The sequence below is a fragment of the Amia ocellicauda genome, chromosome 15 (assembly GCF_036373705.1).
Source record: "Amia ocellicauda isolate fAmiCal2 chromosome 15, fAmiCal2.hap1, whole genome shotgun sequence".
NCBI lineage: Eukaryota > Metazoa > Chordata > Actinopteri > Amiiformes > Amiidae > Amia > Amia ocellicauda.
Genome location: NC_089864.1, coordinates 30605334 through 30614703, shown reverse-complemented (window position 1 = coordinate 30614703; position 9370 = coordinate 30605334).

Here is a 9370-nt window from a genome sequence, read left to right as displayed (position 1 = left end):
AGGCCCTAGTACTGATCCCTGTGGAACTCCACTAACAACCTCACAGCAACTCCTCTAATTGACACCCTCTGTTTCCTATACATCAACCAGTTCATAATCCATATACTTACATTACACTGAATACCTACAGCTTCCAATTTGAGGATCAGTCTTTGGTGTGGAACCTTATCAAAAGCTTTTTGAAGATCTAAGTATATCATATCATATGCTTTCATATGTTGTGATCTACAGCTGCAGTTGCATGTTCAAAAAAATTGAATAAATTAGTAAGACATCTGCCTTGTCCAAACCCATGCTCCAAGAATATGGTTTTCATTAAGATGCTCCTCTATTTTCTGTCAAATAATTTTTTCCAACATTTTACAAGTAATGCAGGTGAGACTGATTGGTCTGCAATTTCCTGGCTCAGTTTTGTCCCCTTGTGGATTGGTATGACATTTGCTGTCTTCCAGTCAGTTGGCACATCCCCTGTTCTAAGTGTCATTTGGAATATTTGTGTTAGCGGCCTATAAATAATTTCCTTCATTTCTTTAAGTACTGTTGGAAATATACCATCTGGCCCAGGTGATTTGTTGGTTTTTAATTCTGCTAGTCCCTTTAGTACTTCCTCCTCATTTATCCTGATCTCTCTTAGGGATTGACTGGACTGATTGTTAACCTGTGGCATGTCATCTGTTTTTTCTTTTGTAAAAACCTCTGTGAAATACTCATTTAGAACATTTGCCACATCTTGTTCATTTTCCGAGATACCTCAATTTTTGCCATTTATCTGTTTCACTTCCTCCTTTATTGACCACTTGCTGTTGTAATATTGAAAAAATCTCTTTGCATTGGTTTTAGCTCCAAGAGCTATGTTTCTTTCTATTTCCCTCTTTGCTTTCCTGATCCCTTTCTTAAGATCTCTTTGCAGCTCAACATATTCTATGTATTTTGTTTCGTCTCCATCCCTTTTGTATGCGCTATACAACATTTTCTTCCTCTTTATATTTTTTTGCATACCTCTATTAAACCATTTTGGCCAGTGTTTTTAGGTCCAAATTGCTCCTGAGCCTCAAGTAGTATATTCTTAAAATATACTCATCCATTTTCAACTGACTCTGTATCCAATGTGCTCCAGTCTTCCTCTTCTCATACCTTCAAGGTTTGCTTTTCTAAAATTGTAGACCATTGTTTTAGACTTGGACCTTGTCTTTTGAAAGAATGCCTCAAAGCTAACCATATTGTGATCACAATTTACCATTGGTTCTCTAACTACTGTCCCCCTGACTCTATCTTGGTCATTTGAAAAGATCAAGTCAATACATGCACTCTCTCTGGTTGGTTCTCTGACAAATTGAGTTAGAAAGCAGTCATTTACCATCTCAACCATTTCTATTTCTGCTTCTGTAGTCCCCACTGGGCTTTCCCAGTCTAAGTTTGGGAAATTGAAATCCCCCATTATAACAGCCACATCCTTGCTACATGCAGTCCTGTACTGTACAATGCAGCATCTTCCTGAATATCTGAGTTTGGTGGCCTGTAACACACTCCTACCACTAATCCTCCAGATCTCTTGTCCAAAAGTTTCACCCACAAAGATTCTGTTTCATTACTGGGATCTAATACGAGTTCTTCTGCCTCAATGTCATTTTTCACATATAATGTTACCCCACCCCCTCTTCGATTTTGCCTGTCTCTCCTAAACTGTGTGTATCCTTCCAACTTGTATTCATCCCCATTCATTTTCTGTAAGCCATGTTTCTGTCACTCCTACAACATCATAGTCACATGCTAGCACTGTGGCTTCCAAGTCTAACATCTTGTTCCTTATACATTGAGGTACAAACATTTCAGGACTCTCCTACTAGCAGTTTCCCTTGGTTTTCTTTCCATCTCCCATTGTCAGAGCTCCCTGCCCCCCTGGTTCCTAGTTTCAATTATTCTAAATTTCACTGCACATATGCTCTCCCAATGCATTAGCCCCCCTTCTGTTTAGATGTAGACCGTCTGGTTTGTACAGGTCCCATCTATCCCAGAAGAAAGACCAATGCTCCATAAACCTAAACCTCTCTTCCCTACACCAAGCTTTCAACCACGTGTTAAACTTTCTAATCTCAGCCTGTCTCCCTGGGCATGCACATGGTACTGGGAGTATTTCAGAGAAAACTACCGTGGAGGTTCTGCTCTTTAGTTTTGTTCCTAACTCTTTAAATTTGTCTTGCAGAACCTCTGTCCTATCTTTTCCTATGTCATTGGTTCCAATGTGGACCATGACTAGTGGATTCCCCCCGGCTTTGGCCAGTAGCCCGTCTACTAGTTTAGGGAGATCTGCAACCTGAGCACCAGGCAGGCAAGATACCATGCGGGTCTCCTTGTCACTAGAACACACTGTGTGATCTACACCTCTAAGAATTGAGTCTCCTACTTTAACTACCTCCCTCTTCTGGGGGGGAGTGGGCACCATGGTGCTCTGGTACTCAACTGCCCCCCCCATCACCCTCTGAGCTGTCACTGTCCAACTCGGTGTCCAGCAGTTGGAACCTGTTCGGCAATTCTATCTCTTGGGGTGTCTCTAGGGGTTGTGCATGCCCTTTTCTGCGGTTACTACTGTAACCCAGCAGTTCTCTACACTGTCCTGCTCTAAGGTCTCAACTCTCCTAGGTTTTGGCGTGCACACCATCTCTCTCATGGGCTGATTGACCAATTCTTCTATATCCCTAATACAGCGCAGATCGACAAGCTGAGCCTCAAGATCACAAATCTTGATCTCTAGGATTTCAACCTGTTGACAATGTTCACAAATGAAGCCTTCTTGGATGAGTTCATCCAGGAAGGCAATCATTCTGCAAACCTTACACTGTAGTGGCCACATGCTTCTAGATGTTAGTTTATTTTTTTATTGTAGGTCTCTTGGTTCCTGCTGCCTAGTCAACTGCCTAACTTTTGTCAACGAGAAACAGCGCAGCTCTTTCTCATGTAGTGGGAAAATTTACTGTTATTTACTTTATATTCTTTATCTTATTAATTGTTTCAGTTTTGTCTATGAAGCAATCATTTGTTTGTATTTGCTCCTTTTTGCGGGCTACTTTAATTAAGTTTGTTAAAGAATTTTTATCTGTAGTTTCGTACAAAAGGCCAAATGCTAAAGAAATCTACAAAAAGCATGTTACCCTGTCTTAAGGTTCATCGTTTCTTGAAATGTATACAGCCATTATCTTCTGAATACTTGAGTCAATTGCTGCCTGAGAGGGCATGTTATCTAACCAACCAGTCTTTTGCATTTTCAATCTCCTGGACACTTAATCAACGACTGTATTATTATGTATGTGGCAAACTGAAAACCTGTACAGCTTTTTTTAATGGATTTTAATGAGATCACTTCCAATAGAAAAAATGGTAACCTATTGTTCATCACAAGATACAGAAAGGCTTCTTTCAACTCTCAGCGCTAGTTCTTTTCTTTCACTTCACCTGAGAGGAGAGCTCCAGGTTAACCTGTATTTATGCTTTCTGTAATAAACTTGTTACTTCTTCATCAGTGTTTCCTGGGATTTACTGAAACCAATACACTAAGGTCTACACCACTAAACCACAGCTGCTTTAAGTAGCTTTTGTCTACCTGACCCCAATTCACACCTAACTGGCCGCACCTGGCTGCTACTACAACAGAATTCCTTGCTAGTCATTGACTAAATCACCTTTCACCAACTCAGCAGCTGAACTGAATTTACTTCAATTAAGGCAAACTACAGACAATACTAACTTCAATTAAGGCAAACTTAAAACAAAATGAGGAATGCTAAAACTGGTCTGAAACTAGTCAAACAACAAGATGGCTGCCTCTCACCTGTACTCTCCCTGTGTCTGTCTGTGGCAGCTTGTAAATACTTCTTGAGACACTTCTTCACACAGTTTTCACAGTCTGGAACAAATTCCCCAGCGATGTGGTTGAAGCTGAAAATTTGGGAACATTTAAAAATAGACTATAGACTAGGCTATTATCCTTGGAGGGTGGCATGGTGGTTAGCACTGCTGCCTTATAGCTCCAGGGGTCCTGGGTTTGAGTCTTGGCTCAGGGTGTCTGTCTGTGTGGAGTTTGCATGTTCTCCCTGTGTCTGTGTGGGTTTCCTCCCACCATCCAAAGACATGCTGGTTAGGTTGATTGGCCACACTAAATTGTCGTGTGCGTGTGCCCAGTGATGGACTGGCTTCCCATCCTGGGTGTATTCCTGCCTTGTGCCCTATGCTTACCGGGATTGGCTCCAGTGTCCCCCGCAACCCACATGGATAAGTGGTTTTGAAAATGGATGCATGGATGGATGGATGTTCCTTGGATCACCTAGTTATTAATGGACACCAAACAAGAACAATGGGTTGAATGGCCTCCTCTCATTTGTAAACTTTCTTATGTTCTATCGTTTATCAATAACTGCTTCAGCCAGTACAAGGTGGTGGTTAACCCGGACAGCCAGGCAGGTTACATCCTGGAACAGAGTCCTGCCTAGGTCTGATTTTAACTACTAATTTCCACCCTGATCCCAAAATAACAGCAATGGACCCGCTACCGGAACCTGCAACCAGAGTTACTTCTGTCTGCAACCTGACCGGACCTACAGTTAGGTCCATAAATATTTGGACAGTGACACAATTGTCAAAATTTTGTCTCTATACGCCACCACGATGGATTTGAAAGGAAACAATCAATATGCGCTTTAAGTGTAGACTTTCATCTTTAATTTGAGGGTAGTTACATCCAAATTGGGTGAACGGTGTAGGAATTACACACATTTGTATATGTGTTCCCCCAAATATAGGGGCTCAAAAGTAACTGGACAAACTAAAATAATCATGAATTAAATTGTGAGTTTCAATACTTGGTTGCAAATCCTTTGCAGTCAATGACTGCCTGAAGTCTGGAATCCATAGACATCACCAGATACTGGGTTTCTTCCCTGGTGATGCTCTGCCAAGTCTATACTGCAGCTGTCTTTAGTTCCTGCTTGTTCTTGGGGCGTTTTGACTTCAGTTTTGCCTTAGAAATCAAAACAAACCAATCAGAGAGATAGCAAAAACATTAGGTGTGGCCAAATCAACTATTTGGTACATTCTTAAAAAGAAAGAACGCACTGGTGAGCTCAGGAACACCAAAAGGCTGGAAGACCACACTTTGCCACACTGTAATGTATGTGACTATTTATGACAGCTACAGTGAGGGGGAAAAGTATCTGATCCCCTGCTGATTTTGTACATTTGCCCACTGACAAAGAAATGATCAGTCTATAATTTTAATGGTACGTATATTTTAACAGAGACAGAATAACAACACATATCAATCAGCAAGATTTCTGGCTCCCAGGTGTCTTTTATACAGGTAACGAGCTGAGATTAGGAGCACTCTCTTAAAGGGAGTGCTCCTAATCTCAGCTCGTTGCCTGTATAAAACAGGTCCACAGAAGCAATCAATCAATCAGATTCCAAACTCTCCACCATGGCCAAGACCAAAGAGCTGTCCAAGGATGTCAGGGACAAGATTGTAGACCTACACAAGGCTGGAATGGGCTACAAGACCATTGCCAAACAGCTTGGTGAGAAGGTGACTACAGTTGGTGCGATTATTCGCAAATGGAAGAAACACAAAATAACTGTCAGTCTCCCTCGGTCTGGGGCTCCAAGCAAGATCTCACCTCGTGGAGTTTCAATGATCATGAGAACGGTGAGGAATCGGCCCAGAACTACACGGGAGGATCTTGTTAATGATCTCAAGGCAGCTGGGACCATAGTCACCAAGAAAACAATTGGTAACACACTACGCCGTGAAGGACTGAAATCCTGCAGCGTCCACAAGGTTCCCCTGCTCAAGAAAGCACATGTTCAGGCCCGTCTGAAGTTTGCCAATGAACATCTGAATGATTCAGAGAACTGGGTGAAAGTCTTGTGGTCAGATGAGACCAAAATCAAGCTCTTTGGCATCAACACAACTCGATGTGTTTGGAGGAGGAGGAATGACCCCAAGAACACCATCCCCATCCCCGTCAAACATGAAGGTGGAAACATTATGCTTTGGGGGTGTTTTTCTGCTAAGGGGAAAGGACAACTGCACCGCATCAAAGGGACGATGGACGGGGCCATGTACCGTCAAATCTTGGGTAAGAACCTCCTTCTCTCAGCCAGGGCATTGAAAATGGGTCGTGGATGGGTATTCCAGCATGACAATGACCCAAAACACACAGCCAAGGCAACAAAGGAGTGGCTCAAGAAGAAGCACATTAAGGTCCTGGAGTGGCCTAGCCAGTCTCCAGACCTTAATCCCATAGACAATCTGTGGAAGGAGCTGAAGGTTCGAGTTGCAAAACGTCAGCCTTGAAACCTTAATGACTTGGAGAGGATCTGCAAAGAGGAGAGGGACAAAATCCCTCCTGAGATGTGTGCAAACCTGGTTGCCAACTACAAGAAACGTCTGACCTCTGTGATTGCCAACAAGGGTTTTGCCACCAAGTACTAAGTTGAAGGGGTCAAATACTTATTTCACTCATTAACATGCAAATCAATTTATAACTTTTTTGAAATGCATTTTTCTGGATTTTTTTGTTGTTATTCTGTCTCTGTTAAGATACACCTACCATTAAAATTATAGACTGATAATTTCTTTGTCAGTGGGCAAATGTACAAAATCAGCAGGGGATCAAATACTTTTTTTCCCTCACTGTACGTTACAAACATGATGATTCAATAGCTGTATTGCGCTTATATTTTGTAAGTCGCCCTGGATAAGGGTGTCTGCTAATAAATAAATAAATAAATAAATATAATAACTAGAAGTTGCATGCAACTTTTAAGGCTTCCAGGGTGTATCAGTAGGTTTCAAATTTGAGCAGGCATTTGTAGTGCTTGTGTTATTAAATGTGTAATTTTCAATGTCAATCCATTGTAGTATACATTTGAGATTTTCAATCTTTTGTCATTTGTAGTGCATATTTCAGTGTCACTGGACTATAATCTTAATTTCCTGTTTGTATGCATCAACTATGTAAGGTTTCATTGTATTTTTCACTTAATTCCAGCACATATGTGAAGTTTTCATTCTTGTGTCATTTAAGATGCAGACTTCAATTTCCAAACTTGTCCACATGATGGAGGTAGAGGTCTACATACAGTGAGGGAAAAAAGTATTCGATCCCCTGCTGATTTTGTACGTTTGCCCACTGACAAAGAAATGATCAGTCTATAATTTTAATGGTAGGTGTATTTTAACAGTGAGAGACGGAATAACAACAAAAAAATCCAGAAAAACTAATTTCAAAAAAGTTATAAATTGGTTTGCATGTTAATGAGTGAAATAAGTATTTGACCCCTTCGACTTAGTACTTGGTGGCAAAACCCTTGTTGGCAATCACAGAGGTCAGACGTTTCTTGTAGTTGGCCACCAGGTTTGCACACATCTCAGGAAGGATTTTGTCCCACTCTTCTTTGCAGATCCTCTCCAAGTCATTAAGGTTTCGAGGCTGACGTTTGGCAACTCAAACCTTCAGCTCCCTCCACAGATTTTCTATGGGATTAAGGTCTGGAGTAGCACACTGCCTGTCCCTTTCTTTGTGACTCCTCACTTATGTCTCCTGCTAAAGTGTAGTAAAAATAATGTACCCAATAATTTGAACCTATAGGCTTCACCGTAATTACCAAAGAACACATTTCTCTGTGGTAATTACCCTACATTGTTTGAATGAGATCAGGTCAGTTTTGTGTTAAACAGCACAGTAACATAATGCTAATCATATTTTGGGCACAGTGGGTAGTACCTGCTCTTCCTCTCTCATCTCTATCATCTTCTTTTTATTTTTTTCTCAGTCTCATCTCGTTGTTCCCTGTTGCTTCCCTTCCCAAAGCTGAGCTTTAATTGATATAGTCTTTTCATTTTCGTCTGTGTCAGTAAAGAAAGCAAATGTTACCGGCCTCAGCTAGGATAATCTTGCAATGAAAATAAAAATATATAGTAGTACCTCATCATTTTAACATGCATTTCAACCCTACACAAACTGATATGAAAGAAAAGCATATCATAATTAGTCCGTCACTGGATGGATGTAGTTAATGGTAGCTGGTAGCTAGTTTACTCATGATGGACGGCCACTGTTTAACGAAGCGCGACCGCGCACTGGAGCTATTTGTCAGATGATGTGTGACTGGGTGGGGATGAATCATGGCAATGAACTACAAGCAGACGACTAGTACAATTCTCCAGTTACCTCATAACGCTTGGGCGGATTAAGGTGTCTGCCTGCCCGGTGTGTTGACACATAGTCATAGTCGATAGAAATCTCCATCTCTACGTGCACACTGCCCGCTCGCAGGGGGCGGGTCTTATTTTTAAACTAGCGAGTAGAAAGAGAAGGCACTTCAATATGCAGAGCACATCTGCCTCCCATTGGTTGTCGCCGAACTCCATTACTGCGCGCTCGCTGCTAATTTGCATAAAGTTGAACATGCACAACTCTGCACTGTCGCCGGGATGCTGCTCTCCTTGTAGATGAATGGGAGCGAATCGCTCTGTCGCGCTAGCGGGCAGGCAGTGTGACGCACCTTGACCCTGCACAGTGCAGCGCAAAGCCCGCTCCCCGGCCCATTTCATTGGTCAACTCATGCAAGCAGTAATTTGAGAAGGTTGGTTATCTTTGTGTTGTACGAAGTGAGATCTTGCATGGAGCCCCAGACCGAGGGAGACCGATAGTTATTTTGTGTTTCTTCCATTTGGGAATAATCGCACCAACTGTTGTCACCTTCTCAACAAGCTGCTTGGCGATGGTCTTGCAATGGCCCATTCCAGCCTTGTGTAGGTCTACAGTCTTGTCCCTGACAACCTTGGACAGCTCTTTGGTCTTGGTCGTGGTGGAGAGTTTGGAATCTGATTGATTTATTGCTTCTGTGGACAGGTGTCTTTTATACAGGTAACGAGCTGAGATTAGGAGCACTCTCTTAAAGGGAGTGCTCCTAATCTCAGCTCGTTACCTGTATAAAAGACACCTGGGAGCCAGAAATCTTGCTGATTGATAGGGGATCAAATACTTATTTCACGCATTAACATACAAATCAATTTATAACTTTTTTGAAATGCGTTTTTCTGGATTTTGTTGTTTTTATTCTGTCTCTCACTGTTAAAATACACCTACCATTAAAATTATAGACTGATTCACGACATGCATACTTTGCAGAGTCTGCGCATACTTTTCGCATACTCTGCGATTAAACTGTCCAAGTTACCCGTCTGCATGAACTCAGCTGGAATACACGTCACAATGCGACGCATCCACAGGCTGCAAAGTCTGCACAGCCGTGCAGCTTCTCAAGAGGTAGTGCGCTGGTGCAGCCGCGGCTTCAAAACAACAAACGAGCGCTG